This window comes from Stegodyphus dumicola, chromosome 5 (assembly GCF_044657685.1).
Source record: "Stegodyphus dumicola isolate Sdum_Otavi_A_Nest chromosome 5, ASM4465768v1".
Lineage (NCBI taxonomy): Eukaryota > Metazoa > Arthropoda > Arachnida > Araneae > Eresidae > Stegodyphus > Stegodyphus dumicola.
Genome location: NC_140772.1, coordinates 59119460 through 59136409, shown reverse-complemented (window position 1 = coordinate 59136409; position 16950 = coordinate 59119460). Strand labels below are relative to the sequence as shown.

The 16950-nt window shown below is 30.0% G+C and overlaps 1 protein-coding gene across 3 annotated transcripts in view; it reads right to left on the bottom strand.

Moving 5' to 3' along the window:
• The window catches only part of LOC118186602 (uncharacterized), a 570669-nt gene that overhangs the window by 364146 nt on the left and 189573 nt on the right, over positions 1–16950 (bottom strand). For 2 of the 3 annotated variants that reach the window (XM_085816679.1, XM_085816680.1), the window contains one exon: positions 12766–12810. The exons of the other annotated variant lie outside the window; for it this stretch is intronic. The gene's annotated coding sequence lies outside the window, so the exon portion shown is untranslated. The remainder of the gene's footprint in view (positions 1–12765; positions 12811–16950) is intronic. 3 annotated transcript variants of the gene reach the window in all.

Here is a 16950-nt window from a genome sequence, read left to right as displayed (position 1 = left end):
AATTTTGAGAGCTAATGTTTTAAGAACTACTCCTGCAATTTTTACAAAATTTGTTATTTTGGCATAATTTGAGTCGTAGAATTGAAATATGAAAAATAAATTAGTATGTTATTTCAGAAAACGTCCAATTTTGTGTCAAAATACCTATATTAGAACTATGATATATATAAATCTAATACATATTCTAAGTCGCACTTTCGATACATGAAGAAGGCAAGTTGAATTTCGTCAATCGGCCCAGTAGAATGGGAGATATAGAACTGTCTTTTGTTTTTCTTTGTGCAGTGTACCTCTTTCAACACAAATACACCGCAAACTTTTGCATTTGTTGCTGAATAAAACTATCTTGAATTGCGGACTATTTAAGTGGTTCGCTCCTGATCTATTAAATATACCTTCACAGCTCCTTGTACTGAAAATATATCTTTAGTACCATAAGGAACAACTTATTAATCGGAACATTTTTGAAAGTCACGTATGAAGACTTAAATTTTGCCTAGTTTTATTAAAAAGTTTTACTTGAATGCTCGAATTTTAATACCTGCCGCCATCGAGCCATGTCTTCAAAAGGCACCATCAGACTGCGATTATTGTTCAAGACATTTTTAGTTCTGAAATCTTTTCTAACATAGCATACGCATTAAGAAAATAATACCATGAAGAGTTTAACAATTCTAATCTTCTTGTGATATGCAATTTCGCATTACTTTTCATTTAAATCTTTTTAACTCAAAATTGAAATTCACAAGAAGGTCTTTTCATATAGATGAATGGATTATCTGAATTTCTATTGTCAAAGCACATCACAAATGCATTCGAGACACTACTTTTTTTTGTGATTCTAATGAGATTTCAACAGCATTGTAATTTGAAGTTCTTTGTTATATCAAAATTGAATGATGAAATTATCTTACTAAACTAATTTAAATTCATCAGCCTTTGCCAACGAAATGAGAATAATAATTTTACGGAACTCATTTCCTCTCAAACAAATATTTTTTAATATTGCGGCAGTATTACGTTTCATGAAATAATTACTTGTTCTATTAGATTCTTTTGTTTTGCACATCATACTTATTTCCAAAAAATTGAGATTTTCCATATTTCCTTTTCAGTAATAATGCATATTTTAATCATTTCTTTTATCATATTTCTTAAAAGTTTTGTTTGATTAATTTATTAATAAAATCTTATTTCAATAGTTTGTATTCCTAAATGTTTATTATTTAGCTCACATTTGAATTTTTGAATTCCAAAATGCAATGTGTATCTCAAGTGTTGAGATCTAATGATTTCTAAAATCTTGATATTTTCGTTTTATAAGAAAACAGCAAATATTATTATTACAGAAAAATAATTGTGCCAACCTTCTTGCGTACAGTACAACGAAATAAATGCAAACTTTGGTCTTTAATAATTAATCTTTTCTTTAGTAAATGAATGAATACATTTATGGGGAATTAATTTAACAGATCCCATGGAAATAATAAGATAGTATTATAGATTTTCTTCCTACCAACATGCTTTATTATTTCTGTAATATGAACCAAGATTTGAATGAAATTTCTAGGATTTCAGTTTTGAAAGCCGCGTATGCTTGCTTCGTATTTTAAAATTTTTAATAGTTCTTTCTTCATTTTTTTGAAACGTTACTGATAAGCGTTTCAAAATATTAGACTGTAATCTGAAGTTTTCAGGCTACAGTTTGTTTTAAATTTATATATGATCCAACTGCGTCTATGTTTATAAATAAATTAACAAAATGATTATAAAATGCATAAATAAATGAGTATATCTCTAACTAGCTGTCATACATGCACATTTATATGCACGATAATAGACATAAAACCATAGAAAAATAAGAATATATGTCAGGTAATCAAAATATTTATTTACTGAAAAATCGTAAAATTTTAACCGCTTACTATTTTTGCATTAATGCATTAACAAAATTAAAAAATCTGATGGGACACCACGTGAATTACTTGTACGGAATATTAAATTATACACATTTTTTCCCATACTTCGTTTAAACTTATTTTCCTCGCATTTCATTAGATATATATTTTTCGTTTAATTAATTCATTTCTCACTTCGAGACAAGGCAAAAATGCATGAAACCTCAAAATATCTTTATTAAAAATTGAAAAATACAGAAAAATTAAAAATATAAGTACAGTTAAAACAATTTAAAGAACAAAATTTGCAATTAAAAAATTAGTTTCTACGCAAAAAACAAGCAATTCGGCCGGCGGGCAAGAAGGCCGATTTTTCGGTGCACAAAACTGAAAGTTTACTTTTGGTCTCACTCTTCAAAAAGATACCGAAGGCGTAGAAACTGACTTAATTTGCTGTAATCGTTATGCTGAGTTAATATATGAGATAATTTAATAACTTAAACAATAATTGAAGAATGGATTAAGCAGGATTTTATTCGCAATAATAAAAGAAGGCATTCTATTTGTTGATACGAAGCTTACTATCACTAGATTGGCAAAAAATCCACTATTTTGCTAAGTTTCAAATGCAAACAAATATGGCTGCTATGGTAAAAAAATTAGGCTTCGCCGCACTTAAACAACTTTTAAATTGTTGATAATTCTACAACTATTGTGTGGAAGTTAACTAAAGACATAAAAACCTTAACCGGAATATAAGAACTGCATAATTCAGTTAATTTTAATCAAAAAATGGCGAATTTACCAACATATAAGAATAAAAACTGAGCTCAATGAACCGAGTAACAGAGTGGATATATATATACTTTTGGTGAGACCGATTGCTACCAAAAAGGGAGATGCACAACTACCCGCTATAGCAGCCCTATATACAAAATTTCAACGTTCTGAGGCTACTTGTTTTTGAGTTATGCAAGATATATACATGCATCCGTATGTACGTATGTATGTAGGTATGTAGTAGTCAAACGCCGCAAAAAAATCTGTTCTGAAACCATTTTAAATTAGATTTATAATTCGTTTTGGGAATAAAAGTCCTTTATTCTGTCTTTACGCACAGGTACCGCATGAAAAACATCGTTAAATCGTGTTGGATAACGGTCAAAAAGAATATTTTCGTTGAAATATGGTACTCGGAATTTTTCGTGATTACGATACTTTCTTTAATTCGTACAAGGAATTAAAAAAGGCGTAGTATTACTGGCATAAATGTTATTAAATTTTTTGAGTTAAATTTTTGATGATTAAATTAAAATGCTAATAATTAATTTTTAAATCTCATACTTTCATGTTTTTTTGTTGTTTTCCGTGACACTAGTTCATTCAATCTAAAGCTTTATGAAATTTTTAATTATGCGAACATAAAGTTTAAACATCGCTGATTCTTAACTACAATTTATGTTTAGCTAATATTCCTGCTCCCTTCAGAATACTAGTTTCGTCGCTCTGAATTTCCTTCTGTACGCTTTTGCTGACCGCGAGTTACTTAGCTGTGGTAAATGATGTTGTATTCTGCATTTATGTTATTAGAGATGGTCTGTCTGCTGGATTAAACAATTAAATTATAAATGTTATATGCTTCAGGCAACTTGTTTGAATTCATTTAGAAACTAGTAACATTTCCGTAATGTGTTGCACTTTATTTTTAGCTAAAAGCCATGGATAGGAAAGTAAAACAACATTTATTTAATATTCATTCACATTTTAGCATCAAAAATGTTGTTAGCGCCTAGTTATTCAAAAAGCGAAATGGACGTCAAAAGTGGTTCGACACAAAACTGAGGTTCGAAGTTAAGAAGGGCCAAAATGCGTATGGCAATACTCAAACTATATCGGAAATTATAAAGGAATGCTGTTTTAAAATTTTTGTAGTTTTGCTGTAGAATTGTATGTGGCGTTAAATGCGAAGCAAGTGTTGTTATTAAAAAAGTAAACTACAAACTATCTGAATAAATCATCTTTTTAAGAAAAACGGACATTGATATGAAACTGGAAAAAGACTGAAAATCAAAATAAGAAAAATGTATCTCACTTAACACTGCATTGGGAAATCTAAAGATATGCAGCTTTTCAAAAATTTTGTAATTTTACCTTTTTATGTGGCGTAAATGCAGATAAAGGGTTGTTTTATTATAAAGTTCATAATGTAATAAAAGTTGTATAACTAGCAGGCACAGATTGGTAAATTCTGATCTAAATTTAAGTATAAAAAAAAAACCTTAATAAACCCTCTGTTGCGACGTTAAAATCTGAATCCTTTCAGGTTTCTTTCCTTTTGCATTCCCATAATCCGGTAAAACGAACCAAACCACATTTTGTACTTAAATTATTGTTTTCCTTTTGACTATCGGTGCTCTGTACAGCACTTTGACACTGAATGTAGCTTAAGCCAGTGCACGCCAATCAAATCCATGATACGAAAGAAACCGAAGGGCCGCAATTAAAAGTAAAATCAAAAAACTAAAAAAAAAAATGAACCTCCCGTAGAGTGTTGTCATTGCTCACTTTTAAATCGTTGAGTTTTTCAATAAAAAAATTCGTTAAAGTTTTACAAAATATGAAACCGATAATAAAACAAATTCCAAATTTAAAATTTGATCTTCCAGATGCCCATATTCGCAGTAGGATTACGTCATTCAAAATTGGACGGCTTTAGTACCGTTGTTTTATCAGAATGCAGGAAACATACATACATTTATGCAGATTCTTCATTATTTAATTTCTTCAAATATAGTACAGGGCGATAGTATTTGGTGGTAACAGTTTGAAAAGTGAAACGGACATTCAGAGTGATTCAACACAAAATCGCAAAACGAAAACAATCGTCTTTCAGGACAAAGCCCCTTTGGACTAATAATTTTCAATTAACGATACAAAATTTGATAACGAAATTAAAAAGTATTTTATTTTATATTTTCAAAACATGCATATGAAATAACAAAAAGAAAAAGTTCAAATGTATGTTTATTTTCAGCCTGAAAATCTAGAATTGTTATTTCTAAGATATTTCTATTGGCTATAGTTTGCAGTTTAAACGCATTTACAGCTAAATATTAGAATTTTTTTAATCGAAATTTATTCAAAGACTTGTAATATAATGGACAACCACTAACAAATTTACTTTTAGTAGTAAATTTTTAATAATGAAATAATTTAAAAGATTTCTTAATAATAAAATATTTTTAAAAACTTAATTTTGAATTGAAATATACGACAATTTCGTAACCGGTTCAAAATTAAACAATAAATGATTAGGACCTCTTCTCTTTCTTTTATTTAATAAATTTTTCTCTGACATATATGAACAAAGTAAAATTTGCGTGTAAATAATTATAAACTTCTTTATTTCTTACTACACATCGTGGTATTTTGATTTTCAATGTTTCTAATCCCGCAGGAAAGCAGTTAGAAAATATCTTTATCACAAATTGTAGATACTCATTAGCAATCTGGTGCTTTTGGTAGACTTTATTAATTTTCTAACACCAAAAAAGTAATTAAAAAAATCTGAAAGCTTTCAGATTTTACATTGCGCCCAAAGGGACTTTTTTTACCGTTTTGTTTGTTCCTTTATTTATTAAATATCATGCTTTTCGGACTTAAAAAATAAAATTCAATTCAACAATAATATCGCAAAATAATGTTAAAATGAGCATATCTTTAGAATTTCCGATATACAGTCTCGCGCGCTGGAGATAAAAATGTTTTTTTTTTTTTTTTTTTTCCCATACAGTTTTGCCATTGCTCGCTTTGAAATCTTTGAGTTTCTTGATCATAAACTCATAAATGCTTTATAAAATATGAAAGAGATAATAAAAACAAATTCTAAATTCCAAATTTGGGTTTCCAGATGCCCATATTCGGAGCAGGATTACGATATTCAACATTTTATGGCTCTAGGTATTGGAGTTTTATCACAATGTGAGAAACATACTTACAATTATGCAGATTCTTCATTATTTATTTCCTTTAAATATATCACAGTTATATATATTTGGTGGCAACAATTTGAAAAGTGAATTGACGCAGAAAGTGAATCGACGCAAAATGCTAAAACAAAGTTAATAGCCCTTTTGACCCTCCTTTGGGCTAAAAAAAGAAAAACTTCCAGCATGTAAATGCACATTCAAACGAAGCGATTATTCTAATTGCAAAAACTCATAACTGAGGATAAATTAATTACCTCTTCTAGAGTTTCAAGAGAGTTACTCTCGTTCACTTTTGGTAACAAAAATAACGCAAAATTGGATTCCAAACCATTAAAATTTTAAACTTTTTCTTCAAATTCTTGTCATAATTATTTTAATTAATTTATGTAAATGTATTTCTCATACCAAATAAAATTGATTTGGGGGGGGGCGAATGCAGCCGCTGGCTGTCTCCAGGATTTTGAGACTGCTGGCTTAAGTTCCGCTTAGGGTTTAAAAGTTAATCTAACAAAAATACTTAAATTATTTAAATTGTACTAAAATTGCGTAGTTTTTGTCCCAGTTCATTGAATTTGAAGATCATTATTTCGTGCCATTCAATACAAAAATAAGATATTTCTTCCTTAACAATTCAGGCCCAACAGCGGCCGAGCAGTCAAATCGCGGAACACTGGTAGTTCCCAACTGGGTTATATTCCAGGCGAACCCTAGGCGTTTCTCTAGCTTGCTTTGCGTAATAAACTAAACCAATACCGTACCAATTCTTATTAAAATAAAAATGTGTTAGGTCCTTTTAGTTTTTATATCACGTTCACATGAATCTAGCCTTAACATAGCACCGAGTAAATGTCGAATATTTGTTGTTCTGTTGCTCAAAGCTTACGGGAGAAAGAAAAGAATTCATTTCTCAAATACACTCTCTAAACATTACATTTTCTCCCCGGCCCTCCATATGCTTCTTCAAGACAAATTAGCATTCTATTCTTTTTGTGTATTTATTTATAACGTTTCTTCTGTGAATTTGTAATTTTATTTTATTTCATGCTGTGTTGTATTTGTTAGTTTTTTTTTTATTTATCTCTCTAAACCTTGCGTTATGCTTTTTGTTGTACAAGGAGTTTAGATATTCTTAAATAAAAAACAGTTAAAAAATTACTACTGATAAAAAGTACTTCAAGTTTCCTTATTGCCATACTTTCTATAAAATTTTACATCAGTTTTGGCTATTTTTCTATATTATTAAATAATTGACAAATTTCAACTCAAGAATTATCACAAATAATTAAGACTTTTTTCGGTGAATTCAGTTTCCTAGGATCTTAATAAAGAGATTTCGAAGTGCCTTTGTTACGGTGTGGAACGTGGTATAAGTTTAATGCTTTGGGAGTATGGTCGACAGATTCATATATATTCGAAAGAAGTTCATTTATTTAGTATTAAATTGAATGTATTGTATCTTAGTTATTTTTCTTCGAGTAATTTTCCATACTTAAGATTAACATTTAAATTTGATAAGGGCAAAAAAAAAAGTTTCTATTTGTTGAGGTGCAAAACCATTTTGGTATCCTTTCTCGTATTTGCTGTAGGATCGAAATACTCCATGAAATAATATCCTTGGCCTGATATTATTGAATTACTACGAAAATATTACTATATATTTCTAAATAATTAATAAAATTATTTTCGAAAGTTATCAACAGTTAATGAAATATATATTATTCAATTTTTTCGATGGTCCCAATTATTACCCGAAAAAATTTATTTGTCTCAAAACACGATTTTGCGTTGATTCACTTTAAATGTCGTTTTCTGTAAATGTACTGTTTCACTTGTTCATTCGAGTCTGTTGCCATTCGTGGAAATGCAAGATACTTATCTTTCGAATTCAGCTGTCTGTTATTGATTAACAAACTAAGCTGTTTAAAAGCCATAATGCAATTTTTAAGAATTTTTTTAAAATTTTTAATCTGATAGAATTAAATAAAAATGCATTTAATTCATAATATATCTAATCAAAAACATTAAGTAAGTATTTTTGCAGAAATACGTTATATATATTTTCTAATTTTTCAACTGTAAAAAAATATAAAACGTTTCCATATTAGTCAAAATGTATATCCATTTATTATCCAATAGAATGTTTCGCTATTCCATAAATACCATCTCTACTGATAATTTCTAATGATAAATCATATCAAACTTTAAAAAAGCCCTTTTGGACAATCGTTAAAATTTTAACCCTTCAGAGTTTTAAGGTATTTTTTAACATTTATTATTTTTCTGTTCTTTTTTCCTTCCACACATAATCCCTGTGCGTCCACATAATTGTATAATCTTTTCTTCAGCGGTTTTGGCATAAAGTAACGATAAATAGAGGCTCCTTTAAAAAAACATCTCTTTCAATAAAACTAAAAATAAAACAAAGTCATTATAGAGACCAGTTTAATATTTTACGTTAATAATAATATTTGTTATTTGCTGATTAAAATAATTAAAAAGTTTCGCGGCTAAAATATGGAACTCGAATGTTTTTCTCTTTTTCTGTAATTCTTGCTGATAAAGAGTAAAAATAATAAGTGTACTAAAAAAGAGCTTTTTTCTTTCTTAAAATTATGTATGGAATTCTTAGAAGCAGTATTCTGATAACTAACATAAAACTGGCGAGTAAGGTAGACAGTTGTGCAGTTATTGATCGTTGGTTTGGTTTGTTCGGCAGTTGAAACGATCGTGTTCGGCTTTACACGATTTTGCTCTCACGATTCGTCTAACACCTAACTCATGATACCTTACGCTTGTTTACTTAATCTAAGCGATTGGAAGTAAGTTGACGGGTGTCTGAAATAAATAAGTAAGAAGGTGATGAAGAAGAACAGGGAAACGGCTATTGCGTGAAGATGGGAAAATCTGGTTAACATAAATATTCTCCGCCTACCATTTACCGGTTTTTTTTCTTAATCTCATCACCGCCTATAGCAGAGACTGAGTTTATTTTAAATACCGATTAAATGTTATTTATGTGTTATACTGATACCTATAAAGCTGTATAAAGAGAAAAATATGCTTGTGTGCTTGGTCGGAATTATTCTGGACGTGCTTTGAGATTTGCAGCGAAAATTAGGATTCTCTGAGCAAGCCAGACGGTATAGTGGTTGCGGGAGCTACTACGATACCAAAAAACCCGGCTTCGAATCCTGGAAAAGGCATGGCTGTTTGTAAATGTGTACTGTCTGTGCGGCATGGGGCACTCTAAACATACGACGAACCAAAAGTCCTCTCGAGAGGGTGGTGGTAGGGAAAGAGGGGTGGGAGATCTTCGGACGCGCTTTGGGCTGCTCTCCTTCAAAATTGGGGGAGGAACTGAGCGAAGTCATAATGTCACCTGTATGGTGCTATAAGTCACAACAACACACAGGTTTCTCTAACACGCAACATCAGTATTGTACTATTTGTTTCATGGTAAGACATAGGGCTTACTTAACTAAGTAAAATGACATAGTTAATTTAATTCTGGTTTCTTCAGTGACTGTTTTCTGAGAAAATAAGTGTAGTTGAATTTGCTTTGCACAGACAGAAACTATAGGACTAGGATAAATATAGTGTAAACATTTTTAAGAGCGGTGTGTGAAACAGTAAATTATTGTAACAGAACAAAATGATGAAAAATAATAGCGTCACTGGCATTTCCGTTAACGATTTTCTTTCCAGTGACATTATGACGCAAAAATATGTAAGAGAATTTTTCGTTGTAGTAACAGAATTTTAAAATCTTTCCTTTGAAAAACACTATTCGAATATCAGGCAAAATAGAAATAGTTTGCTATATAATCCTCGTATTACTTGCTTCTTTTTTTAAATTTATTTTTATCTTCCTTCAGAAATTTTACCTTGATTCTTACTTATTTTTTATTATTAACCGAATTTCGCGTCTAATACCTACACTTTAGTTTTCAGTTCACGTTTAGCGTTTAACCGTCTTTGCCGGATCTCGCATATAGTGATGTTCTTTTGATTAAGGCTTTCTTGATTATTTTCATAAGATAATTGAATTTGTTCACATTTTCAGCTCCTTTTACATTGGTAAAAGATAAAATACTAAAGACACTTTGTTTCTGATTTATTTTTCATAAATAATCAGAAAAGGTTTGTTATGTTTGATTTATGATGACGTCATTTTTATGCGTATGTGTCTAATGTCGTGGTTTAGAATTTTCAAAACAGATCAACATTTCATGTGTTCTATTTTTAAATCGATGTTTTGAACTGAACATACCATTGCGAGGATGATAACGATGAAATTAAGAACTGCAGGGAAAAATATTTTCCAAAAGATTCCGAAAGCCAAGTCAGTGAAACGTAATCGTATTAAAGTTAGTGAAATAGAATGCGATATCGGAATTAATGACGGAATGCCAGCTAAAACAGGAAGTTATGTCAAAACTGTTATTAAGCAGTACGTAGAAAATATTTAGATGATCAACAGCTAAGTTTTCATCGTAGAATAAGAATAAAATCCCAATATGTTTCTGGAGGTGTCCGAGACAGAAATCATATTAGTTAGTCACAGTAATGCAGATGTGTAGAGTTTATACTTTTTATCGCTATTTTAGACAAAATATTTAATAAATATTTGATTAACAAAAGAAAAGGAATTGAATTGGGAATAAAAGTTTGGGTTTGCTTGCGTACATTTTTAAGAACATTGTTGAAACTTTTGAGCTATGTCTTTCATACTTCAGTATTTTATGGCATGGGCAATCAATAGATGTTATTTATTGTTTTTCTCGTATTATTTTTTATCGAAAAAATAATTCTACTCTTTAGTTGACGCTTCCTATATTCTCTGAGAGAGCATAAAGATGAACGTTTAATCTAATTCTGACTAAAGTATTCAGTTAGTATTTTCATTAAATTTCACTTTCTTCTATTGAATGTTAAGCAAATAGTGTAGTTAAAGATCTTTCGCATTCAATACAATTTTATCAATAGAGAAATATTGCTAATCCTCTCTAAAATTATTGTTTTTCTTAAAAATAGTTTTAATTATTTACAGACATAATTAATGGAGACTTGGCGTTTAAAGTGTTAAATATTTGTTAGAACAGCAGAAAGCATATTTCGTTGAGCTGAAATTTACCGCCCAGCAGAAGACGTGCGGGAAAAGAAAACTAATACTTAGATATTCATTTCTTTCCCTTTAATGGAATGAATTCGTTCTACAAATGCTTATGTAATTTTCATTTTGCGTAAAAAAAATAAAATTCATATTTTTAAAGTTCGACAAACGCCTCTCTCAACTTATTCTTTTCGACATTTAATTAATTATGCATCCACCTATTTAAAATACACAAATCAAGATGTTTATATTAATACATTTTGATAAGGCGGGAAGACGTATTCAGAAAGCCCTGCAAAATCATCTTATAAATTTACTAGGTATACAGATCCAAAGAGTAATGTAGATAAGCTGAAGTTAAGACTCCAGAAGGTTATTCAAATGGTTAAGCTATAACAACGACTGACACCATTTGATATAAAAGCCTGTCATGCTGTCTGTGAAAATTAGCGCCAACCTTTGTCTGTCAAATGCCTCACCGTTTCCCTTTTGCTTTTACAGTTTCCCTTTTGCTTTTACTTTTTCCCTTTTGCTTTTACCGTTTCCCATTTGCTTTTACAGTTTAGTAATTGACTTTCTAGCGATTAGTAATGAGGAAAAGCCAAAGGTTTTAGTTGAGAGAATTTGTTGCTAGTAATTCATGTACATCAAGTCATGTGACCAATTTCTTAACTTTATTGCCTAGTAGTAAATAGTTCTTTTGCGTCTTTTATTTTAGCTGTAGTTGAACGTAATAAAGAATGGGAAGGTAACGTTTCGTTGAATGTTTAATCTGCTTTTCTGGAAGCTGATATGAGTCAACGTAATAACTTGCTGACTATAAAAAACTAGCTTTACGAAGTACCACAAGATGAAGGTACTGTCCAAGAGCAATTCAGTAGCAGTGTGGGAACGTATCATATATCTCAACATTGATCCTAATTTTGTAGCAAATGTAATACTCATGTACACCTTATATTTTGAGATAAAAGTCGTTCTGTATCTACTTAGAGAGCTCGTATAAATCTTACTAGAATATTTTATAATTTTTAACTATACCGTTCAAGTTGAAATTATTAATTATGATTTCAGGTATATGTAAAATCAGTTCTGTAACACTGAGCAGAAACTTGACAGTAAATAAAACGCGAAGGATATAAATTTAATTCTCCTAAGGAAAATTTATCTGTATAAAAGTAAAAAAAACTTCTGCCACACTGCATTTTCATAGAGATTAAATACAGACAATAGACTTCCATAACACGTATATTAAGAACGCTGATACGTGCACTTTAGAAAATGTCCTGACATGTACCTCCACGTTAGGTTACTAAGAGAAAAACCAAATTTAAATTCAGAAGAAAAGTTGAAGAAATAAAACTTAAGTTTGGATAATATGAGTAGATGTATGTTAGGAAAACAACATTAAATTTGAAGATCTTATCAGTCAGATAAGGCGTAAAAACAGCATGAATGTAAGAGAATTAAATATATGAAGCGTAACTTGCTATTCATTTCTTAGTTTACATAGCATTTTTAAAAACGCTTTCTTTGAAATTTTGCCTTCTTTTATCTCGGCATTAAAATATAAGTTTATAAATATTTTAAGTATTAATCTGCTTAATAGTTCTAATTTTATTATCTTTATATTAAACAGTTATAATCTTTTTGAAACTTTCAAGTTTTTAGTATTATAATAATTTTAGTATTCCGAGTATTTTAGATATCATAATTCTTTTTTTTAACTAAATAAGGCTACGTTTCAAAACTGAAATTTAAAACTTACTCAATTAAGCCAAAACGTAGCATTGCCTTTTGCCTCGTGATGTACCTAAGTAAAAGGAAATAATAAATAAGTAAATAAATATAGCATAACTTGAAATTATGCAGATTCATAAAGTAAAATATAATCTGCTATACAAATCTCACCGTTTCATAAATTAGAGTCAAAATATAGTAATAATAGTAAACACTTTTCATCTTAGAAAGTTTTGCATTTCATAAATAATTTTAAATAAGTAATGAATACAATAACACAAATTAGCTCTTCGCGATATAATTATTATAGTTCTCATTGCTTTACTTACAGCGAAAGTAAGGGAACACATGTTTCACAAAGTGCGTTGCTTGGTTATTTAAAATCAAAAAATTTTTCTATTGGAAGAATTTTAACTAATATTTGCCGAAAAAAATTCCGTATTGATCCACTGGTCTCTAGAGAGAGGCTGAAATCGGGAAGGTGAAACTTGATACCTGAATATGAATCCCCTCTTGTTAACTTAAGTTAAACTTAACATAAACTCAAGTTAATAACCGTCGGTTCTGTGTCTTGATGGAAAAGAAAATCTTTAGTTCTGAATAATCTTCAAGATGGATTTGTGACTCCATTTGTGAATTTTCAATCAGCGATTGGTTAGATGAATAAATCTACTTTTCATGCTGGTAGAAGATGGTATCGCGTAATTTTTTCTGTTAGAAGATCCATGTTTTACACACCTTTTACCTTAAGTGAACCAAGACTCATTATCTCTCATGCTTACCACCAGGAGAAGTTATTTTCGATTTATTGACCTAAAATTCAATTCAGCATATGTAGGAAAAATGAAATGATGTAATTAAAACTTTGATGTATTACTTCAGTACCAATTAGCACGATTCGACCTCCTAATTGGTACTAAAGAATAATTAATACTGTAAGTAAAAAATCGTAGTTATCCTTTCACATACAAACCTCCTGTATCAATAATAGTATAGTAGCACTGTCACTGCTGGGACAATGTATAAGTGATACTGCACTCCTCCTGTTTAAGAGCTTGTGCTACTAAACCCTGGCTGCTAACCCTGTGCTACTAAACCCTGGCTTCTCCATTTTGGATAATTTAAAAAATTGATGATTCTGATGGACAGCTTTCTCATATTAGAATATTGCTATTTAAAAAAAGCTAAAATAGCAGTATTTTAAAATAACTAACATGCTTTCTGTTTAAAAATATATAAAAAATAGTTCCTGCAGCCTTTTAATACATTATAAATTGAAAGATAAGCTTAAATATATCTCAGAGTTCTTCAGTTACGTTTTAAGAATGAGATTAATATCTTCAAAAGCACTTTATCAAAAGCACATAATTTGAAAATTTAGGAACTTTTGTTCAAATCCTTATGCGATTCTTTAACTATGACACATTCAAATTTAATCACTGAAATAAATGGAATTTGAGTCTTAATCCCAGGGCAAAGAGCCATCGCATTATGCAAAATTTCAATAAACGTCTTCATAATAGACAGAAAAATATACATTGAAAGACTTCTAAATTTATTGCTACTGCAGTTGATAACTAAAGATTAAAGATATTTGAAAACATGCCTAAGTAGACAGAAATATTGGAAAAATGGAAGTACAAGAAAAGACATGAAAAATACATTTTTCATTTTCCTAATATTAAAGAGAAATACCAAGAAACACAGAGGTAAAATACTTTGAGACAAATTCTAGTAATCTCAAGTAATAGATGGGATAAAATAAAAATATCTATAGTTCTGAGGAAAATATTTTCAAGGATTTTGAAACTCTGTTGTTAAATAAAAATATTTTCCATCCAATGATATAAAAAATTTATTCCAATAAAAAATTCCTTCAATATCTCATTGAGATAGTGCAATATTGAATATCTAATCAATAAATTTATTTCTTATCCGGGTTTAACAACAGGGTTTCAATAACAAAATCTCGTAGAGATATTTGTTATATTGGAGAAAATATCTGATATCCATCAAATGAAGAATTTAGGTATGGAAAAATAAAACTGTTTACTTGAAGGGTATTCTTGGAAATAAGATTTGCCTTTGTGAAAAATAAATTCTGTGACTAAAGTGTAAAGGCATTCCTTCATGATTTTTTTCATGAGTTTGTTTTTAAAATTCAATAAAACCTAACAATTAAGGAAAATTGCATTCGAAAATATATTCGAAAAAATATCCAAATGAATTCCCTGGACTAATACGGTTTAGAAACTGAGTAAAATTCTACAGCCTGCCAGGACATTCATATGGGTAACACAAGGTTAACTATGTAAGCTTTTTGGCAGCCATGATATTCACACAGTTAGTTGTTAGAAAGTTGTCGGGTTATTAGAAATACAAGTAGGTGGAACACAAGAGTTTCATTTTATGCACAACTATGGCAGCATTTAATGCACAACTCGGTCCCAATTTTGATGGAAAACAACTTGTGGTATAAGATCCGAATGTCTGCGACACCTGACCACAACTTTGAACTTCTCCAAAGAAAACATTTTCTAAATTTCAACTAAAATTCACCATATTAGTATTACAGCAAAAACTAAGAATTAAAGCAACAATGTCTTGTCTAGCTAAGACATCATTGCTTTAATTCTTCCTGTTTAGGTGACGTTTAATAAAATTAATTGCCTTGAAATACAATTTCAGTTTGACTCTTGAGAAACCTAAAAATAGAGTCCTTCCAGTTTGGGGGCTATTAGAGATGCAGGTAGAAATAAATGGAACACAAGAATTTCATTACTGATCTGACTAATCGGCCTCTAGTTTGATGCGCTCGGTCTCAGTTTTGATGGAACATATCTTCAGAAGGCGGATCCGAGTGTTTTCCAACTCTTTTTCCAACCACAAAAACACTCCAGAGTACTTTTGTCTCGTCTGTATTTCAGGTGCCCCCAAGCCGGGAAGACGTTATGCACTTAAAAATACCCATGCCTTAGGCGGTGTTCGAACCAGACCCAGTGATCGGCAGCCAGCACCGTTCTACAAACTAAAATAGTTGGACGCTGTTTTGTAATCTCACATCAGGATATGGATACCATGCATTTCTTTCTTTTTTTTTTTTTTTTTTTTCTTGTCTAGCTTTATTCCCTATGACATTAACTTCCTGTTTGTTTCAAATAAATTTGTTTCATATTATGTCACGTTAACATTTCCTTTTATATGTCTCCGCTGAGTCCATTTTTATTTGCAATCCCTTAGACATATTTCTTGAAAACATTTAAAGCCTGCAGTCAGAATGTATATGTCATTCTGAAAAACTTCAAGCGTACGGAAAAACATCAGAAGGTAGACACAAATAGAAATGCCGTCAGTATTTCTGATTGACTGTCTTTCTTCCTGTAGGCATATTTAAAAAAGTTATATAATGTTTAAATATAAACGCGCTGCTTTTCCCCCGGGTATTATAATGATGATTAAATGGTGCTGCACTTGATTAATGTCTCAAAGAAAGTTTATCAATGTGATAAGTCTCCAACTTTATTCATTATTTTGCAACTGTAATTATAAGAATTATGGATGATAAAAGCATATAAGATATATGTAATAGTAAAGTTTAAACTCATTTAAAATTTACATATATATTAATTTGTGTTTGCTAACAAATTGGCTATTTTGAGAGCCCCGGAATGTTTTATTTATTCGAATGTATTTAAATAAGTTTCAGTTCATTAATTATTAATTTACAGTACGCCGAGTTTGGCTTTCATATCTCTCAAAACATCGCTGAGAGAGGCAGACTTGTGCTAATAAAGTTTCGGTTTGCTAATAACTTAAGCTGATGCCAAATAGAAACATTTAAAACAAATGCTAATGAATGTTAAGTTGCATTCATAAAGATAGAGAGTAGTAAAAATTATACTTCATCAATGTGTATTAAAAACAAGCGAATTCTAAAGACCATATTTGTTTTAAGAATGTTGTATAACAACATCACGTTATTTACTTAAAAGAAATCATTAGTAATTAGAAAATGATACTAACTTTAGGGGGAGCTAAATTAGATTAACAAACATTTACTTGCATAAAAATTTACATCTAAATGATTTAAAATATATAGCCTTATTTCGAGTTATTTAAATTAAATTTTTCTTCCTCTAAATGCGCCATAATGACCACAATGAAGCTGTAATAATAATTCCCATGTAGCATTTATTTATTAATAGTAATTTAA